At 45.5% G+C, this 14,852-nt stretch overlaps 1 long non-coding RNA gene across 1 annotated transcript; it reads right to left on the bottom strand.

The window, feature by feature from the left end:
* Positions 1 to 6,401: 6,401 nt before the first annotated feature.
* Positions 6,402 to 14,635, bottom strand: LOC125942099 (uncharacterized). Its single transcript, XR_007464790.1, has 2 exons — positions 6,713 to 14,635; positions 6,402 to 6,677 (listed from the first exon to the last, which is right to left on the bottom strand). It is a non-coding gene; the product is annotated as an uncharacterized LOC125942099 (long non-coding RNA).
* Positions 14,636 to 14,852: the final 217 nt, after the last annotated feature.

Below are 14,852 nucleotides of genomic sequence, written 5' to 3'. Positions count from 1 at the left end.
CCAGCACTTGGAAGCGGCTGTCCTAAAGTGGCAGCTACAAGGTGTGTCAGGCAAATCAGCGGCTTTTGCCTTCTTCGCGACACCTTGCGAAATCCCCGGAATGCGCGACCCCCTCGAGTGCGTTTGAAAGTAAGGAGTGCGTTTGGGGCCCGAGAATAAGTGAACAAGGAAGACGGGTGGCAAATTTTTCTTCTGTTGTATTCATTTTATGGGAGATGCGTGTTGAATGTTTGACAGGCGTAAAGAATGCCGCAGTTTTGTTATGTTGTTAACCTCTTCGGCTCAGGATAGACCAACTATTTAAAGGGGAGTGTTTACGCGACGACAGCTATAGAAGTGAAATGCAAAATGTCAGTTGCATATAGTTTGGCATGTCACTGCGCAAGTTGCGCAAGTTAGTGAGCTCCGCTTTTGCACGAGTTTGTAATAAGTCGTAGATGGTTTGCGCATTTGTTTATTTAGTATATTGGCATTATGTAATCATTAAGTAGCTCTTTTGTGCTAAGTGTTACAGACTATGAATTGCTGAAGGCCAGCTCTCCCTTCGCCTTCCTGATATGTGGAAGCTCTAATTCATAATAACTTAGCTTCATTACATTAACCCAGTTGGTGTCTGTTTCCGAAGACACATCATCGAAAGTTTTTTTGTACTTGTCCGGATCAACGCGCACCTTGTGTTTCAGGGTTTTCTTTAGATAGGGGGCAGTCAGATTTTTGGAATTGGTAAAGTCTGGCGATGAGAGTGGCTTACAGTGGCGCTTGCAGCATTGTGTGTGGCTGACAAAGGTCGCTCCTTGGAGCTTGGAGCTTGTCATTTCTGCAGCCCAGTCAGAGCCCACCTATGAAGAGGCCTTTGGCGGGAAGATCATTATTCCTGGAAGCAGCGGCCCCATGGCTTTGAGCGAAGCAGGCATCAAACCGGCCGAGCTGCATGGAACAACTCGACCTCCCGATGCATCATCTGGCGGCGGGGGTGCTGTTGTGTCTGGCGGTCCCTCGGGACAAAGGAGGCCTGCGCCGACTCAGACGCGCCAACCTGGCGCCCTTTCTCGCGACCGAGAATTGTCACCTGGGACTGAGGGATTAGCAGTTGGTCTCCAGGCTACCTCATGCGTCGCTAAACGGCAGCGTCGCCCTTTGGTGCGGTTCCGTGAATTACCAGCGCCGCCCGAACCACGACGAGGTCCGGCGTCGATTGCGACGCGCCAAACTGGCGCCCTTTCGAGACAGCCACCGCCCTACCTGGTTCCGCGAACTGACCGCTATGGAGAGGCGAATCTTGAAAGGGGCCCGTGTCTGGCAATCCCGGGGGAACGACATCAACGTTCGGTTCCCAAGGTGTCAACCGCTGCCTGTGTTCGGGGGCGACCTAACAAGATTGGAGGCGGAGCCCGGCGGGAAACAACGACACATCACGTGCGGGATATGGCCACCTGATCCAAGATGCTGATTGGCTAAAAGAACTACAGTGTATTCCCTCGTTGAGTGAAAGAGGGAAACGAAAGGGATAAAACAGGGGACTTGAGTGTTGTGAGGGACGCTTGAGGCTTTACCATGTAGAGACACTCGACCATGCAGAACGCTCGGAGATGTAAACGCTACTACATGCAAATATGTTAGCACGTAGACGGCTCCAATATCATGGAGCCCATCTTGTAATATACCATGTACAGTGTATATAAAACAGTTTTCTAATCTCCCTGGATAACTCCTCCTCTTGGCACCTGGCACGGCATCACACATGCAACCCTTCGTGGACCCTCGGACATCGACATTCGCAACAGCGCTCAGGAGCGAGCCGGATCTTTTGATCCGCTCTTTTGAAGAGCGAGGGAGCCGTTGTTCAATAAGTGAGCGGCCGTTCTTTCGTTCTTCAGCCGAAGGCGACTCTTGCGAGGAAGGGCGGGAGGGCAATTGCTTTCTCGTACCGCTAATAGATGGCGCGAAAGTCGCACCCAGCAGTAGACCCGGCTCTGACGGAACGCATCGGCACGGCACGCGAGAGAACCGGCTCCCTTTCTCCAAAAGAACCGCCGCTCATTTTTACTGAACGACCGCTCACTGGCTCTTTAAAAAGAGCCGCTCACAAGATCCGGCTCGCTCCTGAGCGACCCATCTCTAGAGGAGACAGAGAATGCGTAGGAATGACGCACTCACGAAACGAGTTAACAGCCTTGCCACTCTTCGCTCGCATACATGGGGGGAGGGCGGAAGAGGGAAAAGGCGACGTAAGAAGGCAAGAAAACGCTACTACTAGACATGACAGCGGTTGCGGACAAAGTGGATCAACTTAAGTTCAATGTACGATACGGTACGTTTCTGCTATTTCTCAAAAATAAACACCGCGCCAATTTGTCAAGAGGTAAACTAACGCAGGGCGTGTAGACGCAAAGCCGCATTAAGACACCGTTGAGTCCAGGTGACACTACGGAAGCAGCCGCACGTCTAATCAACACTCCTGAGTCCACTGCGGTAGGTTTGCGGCTTTGGCATTGCTCGAGGTGACGTGTTCGATCGCGACCGTGGCAGCCGCGTTTCGACGGAGGTGAAATACAAAAACGCTCGTGTACTTCGATTTAGGTGCACGTTAAACAACTCGATCTAGGGCGGGGTGAAAATCAATCTGGATTCCGCTACTACGGCATGCCTCGTAATCCGATTGTTGTTTTGGCACGCACAGCCCCATAATTAACTTAAAGTTTAACACTTTTGCCATGATGCGATGTGCCGTGTATAGCAATGACAATGCTAACTTTCTCGGAAGGTTATGAACAATGGCGCACAACGCCTCAAACGATCACGTCTCGCTGTGTGTTCTGTGTACTACGCAGACAAACAGCAGCGGTGCACGCAAGGTAATGTTTAACATCAACTCTCGTATTGCACTAAACGCCAAATGCAATTAACATTTGCCGTCGATATCACCGTCAATCATGGTTAATTAGAGCAAACAGCATCGAAAGCTACGCTTACGTCGATTCCCACAGTGCGTAGGAATCCCGCATAATTTTTATACTTCTTTTATACTAGCTTCTTTCCCATCCTTCCGTATGGCTGTTTTGCGCGTGCCACAATTGCATCGTCTGCTGTGAAAGACAGGAATATTGACTGACAAGTGCCACTGACTTGCAAGGTTTATCGTACATTCTGAGGCGTAGCGGTTTAAGTCTGTGATGGCCCGTTAGCATGCATTGTGATGTCTCAAATGTGCTCTTGGGGCAAAGGAACGACAAGACAGTAGTGGGAACAATATATCAAAAGGGCATGTATTGCGCCTTTAATACACCAATCTATAACCAGCCGAATTGAACATGCCGATGGGCGCTGACGAATCGAGGAAGTTCGACTCAACGCGACAGGATAGCGAGTGAATATGTTCGCTTCGATGCTGGGCACCAACGCCTAATCGTGTATGGTCACGCGAACGACGTCGCTTTCGACCCATCGAGTTCGTCCTTCCCGGTGCCCCACTCCGAACCCTTTCTCGGGACGTTCCCGCGAAGCGTGGCGGCCAGCCTGCAAGACAACCGTATTGACCCTTTTCGCGGTGATCCCGTGGGCGCTGCCATGTTTGATCACGTGGTGACGCGTCCATTGCTTGCCTCAACTGCCTCCGTTGCCTCCTTGTTTACAATGGAAGTGTATGACGCCGGCGCGGCTTAGAAAACCTCTGTTTTCGGAGATATCGTAGACGGTGACTAGGTGGACGACACGAAGCTTTGATCACAGCTTCAGAGAACATGCAAAAGCGCTTTCGGAACTGATTAAGCTATGTCCAAACGACGTAAGCAGCGTATATGGTGCTTGTTCTATAAGCGGGGCTAAATATGTATTCCAAGCTATCCAAACATTCCGCACATGAATTGTATTAGTATTAGTGTGTTTTGCTCTGTGTACTTTATTTGGCAAATATTTTGAAGGAGCGGTTTGTCAGTTTCTCACTCAGTGAAGTTCCTCGGTGCGATCACTATCTGATTATTTTCTGCCTAATCGCTCGCGGGTGTGCTTAGTTTCCATAGATTTGTTCTTGCTGCGCACAAAGCTTGAAGCGTAGCTCTTTTGTACATTGTAATACCTTGTAGCAAATATATATTACAGCTAGTAACTCGCTTACTCCTGTGGACCGTCACGAAACATTCAGCTTCGACCATTCGTGCGCCATCGGTGTAGGCCGTCATTTATTGTGCGTATACAGTGTGCACATATTCAAGTGTGTGCTCATTCACTTATTCTTGATACGTCGGCGATAGAGTGGGCGTAAGTTTTCCTGCCATTTGGGACAGATGTGTATAGATAACGTGCGCGAAACTTACTATGACAGGAAGCGGCGCTACTCCCTTTGTCATTGTTTAACGAGTGGTACTCACACTTGCCAACGTTCTGGGGATGAAGCCCTCTCTTTGAAGTTTAGCGATACAAAGCTGGCGGATGAGCAAATTTCTGTATCCTCGAGGAAAGCCGTACGTACATCACGAAGTGCCGGTAACACGTTCGGACAGTTGCAACAGCGGTCCGCGAACTTGGCCACGCAGATTCATTCCATTCCTTAACATCCCAGTCACTAATTTTTGCAGCCAACTACTGCACACGTCTATAATCCACATGATTCAATCTAGCATGATTGGAGCGCAGTGTGTTAGCGAAAACTCAGTTGCATTTCCGACAGCTGATTGCACAGAAGCAAGGTAGAAGCGGTAATGGTTTCGTATTCGTGCGCGGTCGCTGAGGAGAGGTATGGCGCGCCGCCGTAAGCGCCATCTCGTTTCTCTAAAACAAACTGCTCCGCGGAAAGGGTCAATAGTAGTAGTGGTTTATTGAGGAAAATGACGCTTATTTCTGCTGCCCAATAGGGAGCACGGCGCAGCGTCAGGGGAAGTGGGAGATAAAGGTGAGAGGAAGGGAAGAGAAGGAGATGCCGCCGATTCCCCTTTGCGGCCTAGTAACCCCGCCGTTAGGTGGCGTTAGCAGCGCAACACTCGCGCCTTATCTCGCACTATTCGCAACTGCACCGACCGCCGGCGGCGCTTAGCTAAGCGGCGAAGCCGCATTACAGGAGATGCGAGAGCCGTGCGGGGAAAACAACATAAGGGGACGCACGAGAATCGAGCGAATCCACCGCAGGAGAATCCGCCCGAAGACGGCAACAATACTCCCAGATTGTCCTTCGTCCGTGGTTCGGTACGTGGTGTACAGCGTTGTATGCGCGTTCGTTTCACGCTTTTCAAGCGAAGCTTGTATTGGCTCACAAGTTTTGGTGGAGTTGTAGTCACGCAAAAAATCACGTGTGGCGCATACCCGAATTCGATATGCGGGTATGAGCCAGGAACAAGAAAGAAAGGAATGACGGAAGGAAGAGCAGGTGCGGGTAAAGCTGCGCCGGCGCCGGATCAGGGTCGTTTGGTGTGCCGCGGGAAGGAAAGGGTGTAGGCGTGCTCTCCGCCGGGCTCCCTCGCCTTAAGATCACTTTTGGCGTCCGGATGGGAAGGCCGCGCGTAGTGCGTTCCGCCGAGGAGCAGGCTGCGTTTCAGCAACGGTTCCGTGAACGCGCTCGGGAAAGGGCTCGTCGTCGACGTGTCGATTCTAGAGTGAGGGCTTCCGAAGCCCAGGCGAAACGTCAGCGAAGAGCCGTGGACCCCGAGTTGCGGGAACGCGATGTTGAGGCCAAACGTCAGCGCCGTCTTGCCCTCCAGGAACCCCGACAACGGTGGTGCACGCCTCGGCAATGTTAGCGCCAACTTCCCCGGTGCGACGGCCAGGTTTCAACGCGACTTTCTCAACCGGAACTTCGGAGCGAGCTGCAGTGCGTGTGACCGGTTGCGGTTCTAGCACAACGTGGTACTCGTGAGTGCAACTCCTTCCGAGGAACACTGAAGAAACACACAAGCTTCGCTTACCCCCATTTCCTCGACAGGGGAGGGGCTACTGATCTTTTTTACTTCTTCGAGTACCACCTGGCCACAACTTGAGCCAGGAGAGCATGGTCTAGCTAACACGTCGGCACAAAACACGGAGACTAACGCAAAAAATGCACATACGACGCCTTTACCACGGTACGTGGGCACATGCCACTGCCAGCTAGCCAGAGAGATGCCACATATCTGCACTCCCTTCACCTAAGTTGTTGCAATTAGAAACATGAGGGTAATCTCTTGTTTAATCACCGCAAAGAGCCTCAATTTGGCCTAATCAAGTGGCCACACCAGCATTCCAGCCTCTAGGACTTGAGTGTGAATCGTGTGGGCACTATTGCTTTTCATCATATAGGTTATGGTGCACCATCTGCATTAGTAGTAGAGTAACTGAAAATGCCAAACACCCCGTAAAATGTCGCTGACGCAGCTACCATAGTAAATGTTGCAGAATATATACACACAAGAAGACTTAGAGAAATCAACGAAGGCTGCAGTGAAGAACCACTTTATTTGTCAGTGATGCAATCCGTATCTACATATACAGCTGGTGTAAAATGGTTGCTTATGACTATGAAATCAACACTATGTACAGAGGGACACAAGTCTGAGCTATATTTTTGAGTGAGAATGTTCGTGTGCAGTAGACTAGTATTTTTCAAGCATGTGCAGCTACAAGACCGTAAAGTGCTGAGCACTGGTCAAGCATCTGGGGCATGTAGCTGCATCACTCATACATACAACAATGATCACAGTAATGTGAAAGCCCTTTTGCTACAAGTTGAACTTAAGGGAAAAAACACAAACATTTCACTTTGTCCGGGCTTCAATAGCAAGAACATATCTGGGATCAGCATGCAGGCACTTTATAAATTATGACACTCAAACCAAACAGGTACTGTATATGAAATAAGTGGGTAACACATGAATCTGGCAACAAAAGCGGCCATCACACCAAATTTTCTAGCTTGAATTATACATTGCATGTTAAACCATATTTGTCCTGCAGCAAGCTGGCATAATTTAAGTGTATTCAGTGCTACAGAAAGTTTATATTTGAATTTTTTTTATAACGCAGTTCAACCACACCGCAGTCTGGCAACAGTAACTGGTGACGAAATGACAATGCATCCCCAGCAGTGGCTCCTTCGAAGTAATAGAAGCCAATCTCGAAAGCCATGCTTTTTTGTAGTGCAAATGCCAGAAGTGATTGCAGGAGTTGGAAATAAATCATGGTTGCAATGCTTCATTTCATTCTTGCATGTGCATCTCCACAGTCAGCCCGAGATAGTTCCTGCATCTATTCTCTGGTATATGCTGCTTTTATCACACAAGTGAAAGACTAGCGAGCAAAATTCAATGATGTTGGCCTTTCTGCACCATTGTGTGCCAGAGCATTCGGTTCAAGATGTCTGATGTGATTTTGGACTGTTTTGGAGCGCATGGCACAGTGGTGCCCCCACACTTCCTAAAATCACACAGTTGATAAGCAAAAATGGTGATCACTGTCCAAAGAAGGGGCTACAAAGTAGCAATTTCAAATTGAAATTTCAAGTTGAAATGTGCACTGAGAGCTCAGTTTTTTTCGTGTGTGTAACCATATTGGCCCCCATTCTCTCAGTTACAATGATAAACTGAGAATAGTAGGATAACTGTGTCATGGCCCCTTTAACCAAAGAAACATGTTGCTCAGTATGTAGTTCAAGACAGCTCTGTTTTCAAAAAAGAAGACGGCAGGACGTTTTCAAACATTTTGCTCTTACGATCACATTGTGAGCAGTCAGTGACATTCGCAAAAAGACAGCCACCTCATGTGTATGACAATAATGCAAGTTTGCTAAAAAGCACGCACAGATCAAGGAACAATAGGTACTATAAAGACATCCAAGGACTTCAAAAGCACAATCAAATTTGAAGCACCAATTACTACTAATCTAGTACTACCAATCTCTTACAATAAAAAAAAAAAAAAAAGCATGCACAGCATGCAAAACAGGTTCTAACGACCCAGAGTTCAAAGTAAAAGTGTCTAGAGGGCTTTAGTTTTATATAATTTAAAAAAATGGTTAAATGCAAAAAAAATTGTGGGGTTTAAAATTCTGAAACTGCACAGTGGGTTAAAAAGACCCCAAAGTGCCATATTAATTTTGACCATCTGAGGTTTTTTTAAAGTGCCTTCAATGCACAGTATACATGAATTCTTCATTTAGCCCCCATCGTAACGTGACTGCCATAGGCTGGATCAAACACACAACCTTGTGCTTAGTGCTTAGCAGTGCAACAAGTCACATTAATGGATCACGTATTAATAGACGCTAGCAAAGAAAATGCAGTACTATTAATATGCCTGCTCCTTTTGATCATACTATATCGAAACAAGTGTGCAGATGCTGTGAGATTTTGTAAAGTAGCCATTAGAACTAATTTTTGTTCAAAACGATTACTGCAACTCCCCCTCTGCATGAAACAAAAATGAAGGAAAATTTGGTTAAAGCTGGAGGAAACCAACATTCTCTTGTGAATAAGATCGTTCACCTACTAACTTTGCAGAAATATAAACTGCTGATAACAGACTGTTCTTCATGAGTTTTCAACCTCAAAACATACATATAATCTCTCATCAAATACTCTGTTCTAAGAAGCCTACAACCTTTGTAAATACCATGTGCTATCTATAGAGGGTTTTAGCTTGTCCATATATGTATATTACCATTTACAGAATACTGGTGGCATAGTTCTGATGAGTGGTGAAATCCACAAGAGCTGGAAGTGCTCACATATTAGGCTGATCTTGAAGAAAGGTAGCATTAAGAACCAGCAAAACAGCTACCGACCAATCGCTGCTACATTGGCGTTGTACAAGCTCTTCTGCCATATCATGTGGAGACGCATGGGGATCTTGCTGAGGGGGTGCTTGGTGAGCTTCGAAATGGCTTTTGACAGGGACACTGCCTGGAAGATAATCTGTCTGTGGTGACACAAGCAATTGAAATCGTGGCAAAAGAGGAAAGAGATCTTCTAGTACTAGCTTTCCTGGATATCTCACGTGCCAATGACTCAGTGGACCTTTACCTGCTGTAGGCATTGCTAAAGGAGCAAGCTATGCCTGCAAACGTACAGCAAATCCTAGAGGCAGTGTACAGGAATAATGAAGCAGTAGTTCACTGAGAAGACGAAAGGACACAATCAATAAGAATACCCAAAGGGCTGTGTCAGGAATGCCCTCTTTTTCCCCTGCTCTTTATGCTTTTTGTTGCTGGCATGGTGAAAGCTGGTGGAATGTGACATAGGTCTTGATTTCAGCTACTGGGATCAGGGAACTGTTTGCCCTCGTTCCTGCCTGCCCTTTTCTATGCTGATGACATCATGCTCCTGGCCGACAATGCAAAAAACCTGCAGCGGTTGTTGGACATGTGTTGGAAGGAGGCGCGAACCCTCAGCGTACTCTTCAGCTCTGTTAAGTCAGCATGCATGGTGATGAACCAAGAGAGGACCACACAAGGCACAAAAATGAAGCTTATACTCCAGGGCAACACTGTTAAATGTATGACCCCCCACAAGTGTATGAGAGTGGCGCTGTCTCCAGCAACGAACTACACTCAACACTATGAAGCTGACCTGACATAAAAAGCTATCTAAAAATATGCGTTACTGGGCTCCAGGGCCACTCTGGCCTTAGAACAAATTTGAGGTCACCAGAGAGCTCTGGAAGGCAGTTGCAACACCAGCTTTGATGCTTGCAAACTCTGTGATGTGTCTGTCCTCTGTGACAAGCCAATGCCTAGAAACACGAGAGAAATGAGTGGGTAGGATGGCACTGGAAGTCTACGGTGGGGTACTTAAGGAAGCAATGCAGAGGAGACATGGGATAGTCCTCTTTTGAGGCACGAGTTACAGTCGCAAAACTCATGTACAAAAGAAGGCTAAGCCAGATACTGGACAGGTGCTGAGTGCGTAAGGCATTAAAATGCATCCACATGAAATGCCAAAACACCAAATGGATCGTCTCGCTGAGCCGTATGGAGTTCTACCAAGCCACCTCACGTTCCACTGCAGCGAGATAGGCAAAGCAAAGTGCGGTACCACGTCAAAGTTGAAAAGAAAAAGGAAGGTGACAGCAGTAAGCAAGCTCGCTTTGAATCTCTATATATAGTAAGGTAAAACCAGAAATTGAATGAAAACCACTGTACGAAAACTCAAAAAGAAGCAAGCTCCCAAGCGACGCCAGATCCAGAATGCTGCACACCCGACTGCTGTGAGCAAAGTACACACCCACTTTGACGCTATGTGCCTGCCCTGCAGCCTGACTGAGGAGTCTATACCACATGTTATGCTACATTACCCGTCACTAAAACTGCACAGCTTCACCGGGGACACACCTAAGCATGGGAACATGGACCTGCCCAATGAAACAGTGGTTGCTAGTGATGGCGCTGGGTTTCCAGGAGCTAACATAAAAAGCATCTCTACTGGGATGCAGCCCACATAAAAACAACAGTACTGGGACGTAGCAGAGAAATCCAAAAGAAGACTGGAGCACTGGCGGCATGCAAGAGACTTGCAGGGTCAGCCGCACCCAGTGTATAGCACCTTGCCACCAGTGACTTAGAGGACATTTTGTATTTGCCAGATCTGAAATTTATCTGTCAATCACCTATTGCAATGGAAAAGACACCAATACATTATCAGCAGTGGCATTAGTGGCACCATCTTGCAATGAAACTGTTATTGCAATGACAGGCCTGTGTCAGCTGCTGGCATAGAGACATTAGAAGCAACACAATCATGAATGTAGAGTGGCTCTTTCCTTTTCCCTTCAATGATAACAGCATGAAACCCAAAAACATTAATTATGCTTTGTGGCTGAACAAACCACAAGAAGTCACTGCCAGCGATACAGCTGCCATTCATGCCCCTGGCGTTCCAGTATTTCCATAAACTGCAATGCATGTACAGACAGGCTAAAACTCTCGCATGCGACTAAAAACAATTGCAGTACAACATGTGATGCCTGAAACAGTCTGTGGCATCATGTCAAAGATGGCATAATCATTTACAGTATCACTGCAAGCCACTAAGGTGGATGGACTTGAGCTGGCTATTTATGACACAATATATGCCAGAAATTCCAAATTCTATCCATTGGAAGTAGCAGCACTACTAGTAATAGTTCATGGCCGTCAAGAATATATACAGTCCAATGTGAGCTGCTTTCATGCAGTAACCTCATTAATGAGACCTACAGGTGAGTTGTAGATCTATGTGTTGTCACGAATAAGTGGTAGTGTTTCAGCATAAGCAAATGAGGCTTTTGACAACCTTAATACTTAGACTTAATACTAAAACTTAATACTTAGACTCATACTTGGGGGCAATTTTTCCAAAGTTAATCGGCAAAGTTCACTGTTCAAACTTGTGTACAGCAATGAAATGAAGTGTCAGCGCAGTCAATTAACTGGTTTTTGCTTACACTATGTGTCACCATGCCTCTTTGGAGCTGGTGTATAGAACTAAAGAAACAAAAAAAAAAAACTTATGCTCCTGAAAAATGAAGACGTACCATGTTATGCCATATGCGTCAACTCTAATGCCTGACTGTGGACTCTGTAGTATGCATTTCTGTACTGGTCTACATATTTTGACATAAAAGCACTTGATATTATATTACCATGTCAGTGCAGAAATGAACCAAACCAGCAGCTAATGGCAATACTATTATATTGTACAAAATTGCCTAGACCTTGTGAGGAATGAAACATGCAACAACACACATTTCCAACACATGCATAAAACTTGGTCAATTAAACAGTGTGAAAACGCTCTTCTGTACTGCTTTCTACAGGGACTGATTTCCTTACAAGTCATTGATCGGCTGTCAACTCTACAAACCAAGCGATAAATATGGAATAAGTAGAGTACATAACGACAAAAATCCTTCCATACAGACAACCACATTCCAATGTATGGTGTTCCAATAAGTTCTCGTTTGGCTCTCAGATGCCAGAAATTTGCACACATGTAACATGCAAATATAACCTCTGTTCGATATATTTCAAAAATTTGAAGTGATGGTCTCTTAGTGCCAGTTAAGCATATGCAGCTTAAATGCCACAAGTACTGTAATCATGTTTACACCATAGCTTGAAGTACACAGACCACAGTAAACAAGCTATATAGAGCAAAAGCACATGAAACAAACACCTGGTGGGACTGTATGGTTACATCTGTCCTTACCACAGTCAAAGACACTGATTTTCAGATGGTTTAAATTTTGATGTATTATAGAGTATTTCAAAAAGTGCTAGCCAGAACATGTTATGTGACATATCAAAGTGTAACTAATTCATTTGCCAATTGGATGTAGTCAATGCAGAAGCAGTCAAATGTTTTTGAGAAATTATTCGGAACGTCAGCGCAGGGGGAACTTTTGACAACTCAGAAAAAATGTTGTATCACAATTGCAATATTGTATCACAATGAAGTGCAAACTAACACTTCACAGTGTGACAAAAGCTGTGGGCTTACACTAGAACAGCATGTGTGAGCACCTACACAGGCCACCTGCATACGCACTGGGTAATTGTGAAGGGTGCATTGCGATAACAAGTGGTGCATCGCACTAAGTGTAAATGTTCCATGCGCTCAAACCCACCCCACTAAGGCTGCTTTGTGCCACTTCCCTCCCCCCTCTTTGTTGTGCTTTTCCATCCACACTCCACCCTGCACATGCGGGTCTCATTCTCTCTAGGAAATCGAGAGGTTGACTCTGCGCTGAGGTCAGTCGCTAGCGGTTAAGCTTGCTGCATTTTAAGGCAGGAAAAAGAATAAAAGTCTCTTGCGTTATATTATTTGGAGCATGGCTTCAAATATAGTGTGAGCTGTTTTCACAATGTGGTAACCTCGTGCAAGGACGCGTTAGTGCAGATATGGCGTGTTTGCCTATGGTTTCTATCTTAAGCAGTTCACATCATGCACATTTTTTTTGTGAGCAAGTTAGTCAATGTGATACCTATGTCAATTGGGTCAAGCAGCCATTTATTAGTTGTGAAATATTGATATAGAACACAATGCTGTGCAGCACTGCAGAGAATACTGTGAGACATTCTGTGTAACATTGTGCAGTATATATTTTTTACTGCTGCATAGCAGAACTTCCAGTCCCATTTGTTCTGCATTCTTCAGGCTCGTTATGCACTGAATACGAGGTCAGAAAGCATGCACGGCTTGTCTTATGACTGAAGATCCACTCGACCAGCATCTCTATGCAAGCAAGCTGGTCTAGCTGGGCACCTTGAGCTATATTGGGAATTCCTGGATTATGTGTCCAGCAGATGGATATTTAGTGTATTTGCTACACACATCACTTTCTAAATGGCTCGGAATGCTGAAAGCTTGCAAGCTCAAATTCAACCTTCCATTCTTCCTAAATAGCACTATAATATACGAAGAAGCCAAACTTGGAGAAAGAAGGGACACCAGCCTTTAAAGGATAAAGGCTACAGCCCTGAGCTTAACAAATTCATATATGCTGCCACAATGTCAATACCATAACGAAGTTACCAGATTTAAGTGCCACCTTTAACATGTACATTCCTCATCATCATAGAAATGCGCAGAACAACATTGTGTGCATATTGATCTTCTGCCATGCTGCTCAAACATGAGTGTACAGTGTTTGGTTTGCTCCAGCCAAGAACAAGCTGAAACTTCAGTAGCTTATACATGTCCAATGTGACTTGATCAAAGGCAAAAATCCTATATCCTACCAATAGATGCCCTGTGCATTTAGCAGATAGCAACGTAACATATTAGGCTTGATATACTTTTCCGGGTTGTGCAAAACCCGACACTGCTACTGGCTATAAGTTAAATGTAATATGTATTGCTGTCTCGTAGAGGGTAAGTAAAGCTAGCAGCGGGAGCTGTAAATTTGGTAACATAACATAGTTTGCTGAATCTTCACACACCAAAGAACCAGCATAACAAAGCTGCATCTGAAACAGTTATCCAAATTAAACGTTATGTGCTGTTTCTTTTGATACTGGAAACTACACTTCGGGCTCTTGTCTCATGATGGAAGTGGTTACATCCAACTAAGTTTTCTTTGCTTTCCTCCATGAACTTATAAAGGACAAATGACGCCAGAACTAAGAGAGTACCATATTTATTAGAATATAGGTAACCCTTTTTTTTTTTAATGTTACCCTAAAGTTAACTATCGACCTATATTTGTGAACAAAGCTAGCAAAAGTATAGAGCTAAAACAGCTAACGTAGCACCCGTCATAAAGCCAGTGTGGAGATCATTCAAATTGGTTTTAGGGAATGCTGCATATCTGACCAACTCAACTGCACCGAGGCAGGTGTTGTTTGGGGTGCCGAGGACGCCGGCGAAGCATCCGACGAGGATGACTTCACTGGCACTTTCCACGAGGTTGCAGCTTGTCGCATTGACTAGCAAGACTTAGTAGCCGAGCTTATGGTAAATAAAGGTGTGTCATGCTCTAAATTTTTCATTTTTCTAAAAAGATATAGGTCAACCTATATTTGAATTATAATTTTTAATTTTTCGGCGAGTTCAATATATAGGGGTCGACCTATATTCGTGTTTGACCTATCTTCGAGTAAATACGATAGTCGTCAGGTTATGCATGTGGTGGCATGTGGTGCACAAATTATTCTGATCTTGTTTTGGAGCACAGTTAAAATCATCCAATAAATCGACTGGTCATGTGCGGTGCGGTAAGGGAAGAGGTAACTGGTCACGAACCAAGGTGACATTTCATGCCACTGTTCCACAGAGCAGGGTAGAAATTTGACAAGGATGTATTGTCGTGAGCAAAAGTAAAAAATTCGCCAACATTTTTCAAACCATGATTGGGCATCACTCGATGGAATAGTTGCTGTCCACTCTAGTTTAGGGTGTACGTATTCATATGCTTGA

This window comes from Dermacentor silvarum, chromosome 1 (assembly GCF_013339745.2).
Source record: "Dermacentor silvarum isolate Dsil-2018 chromosome 1, BIME_Dsil_1.4, whole genome shotgun sequence".
In the NCBI taxonomy this organism is placed as follows: domain Eukaryota; kingdom Metazoa; phylum Arthropoda; class Arachnida; order Ixodida; family Ixodidae; genus Dermacentor; species Dermacentor silvarum.
This window is presented reverse-complemented; position numbering and strand designations above follow the sequence as displayed.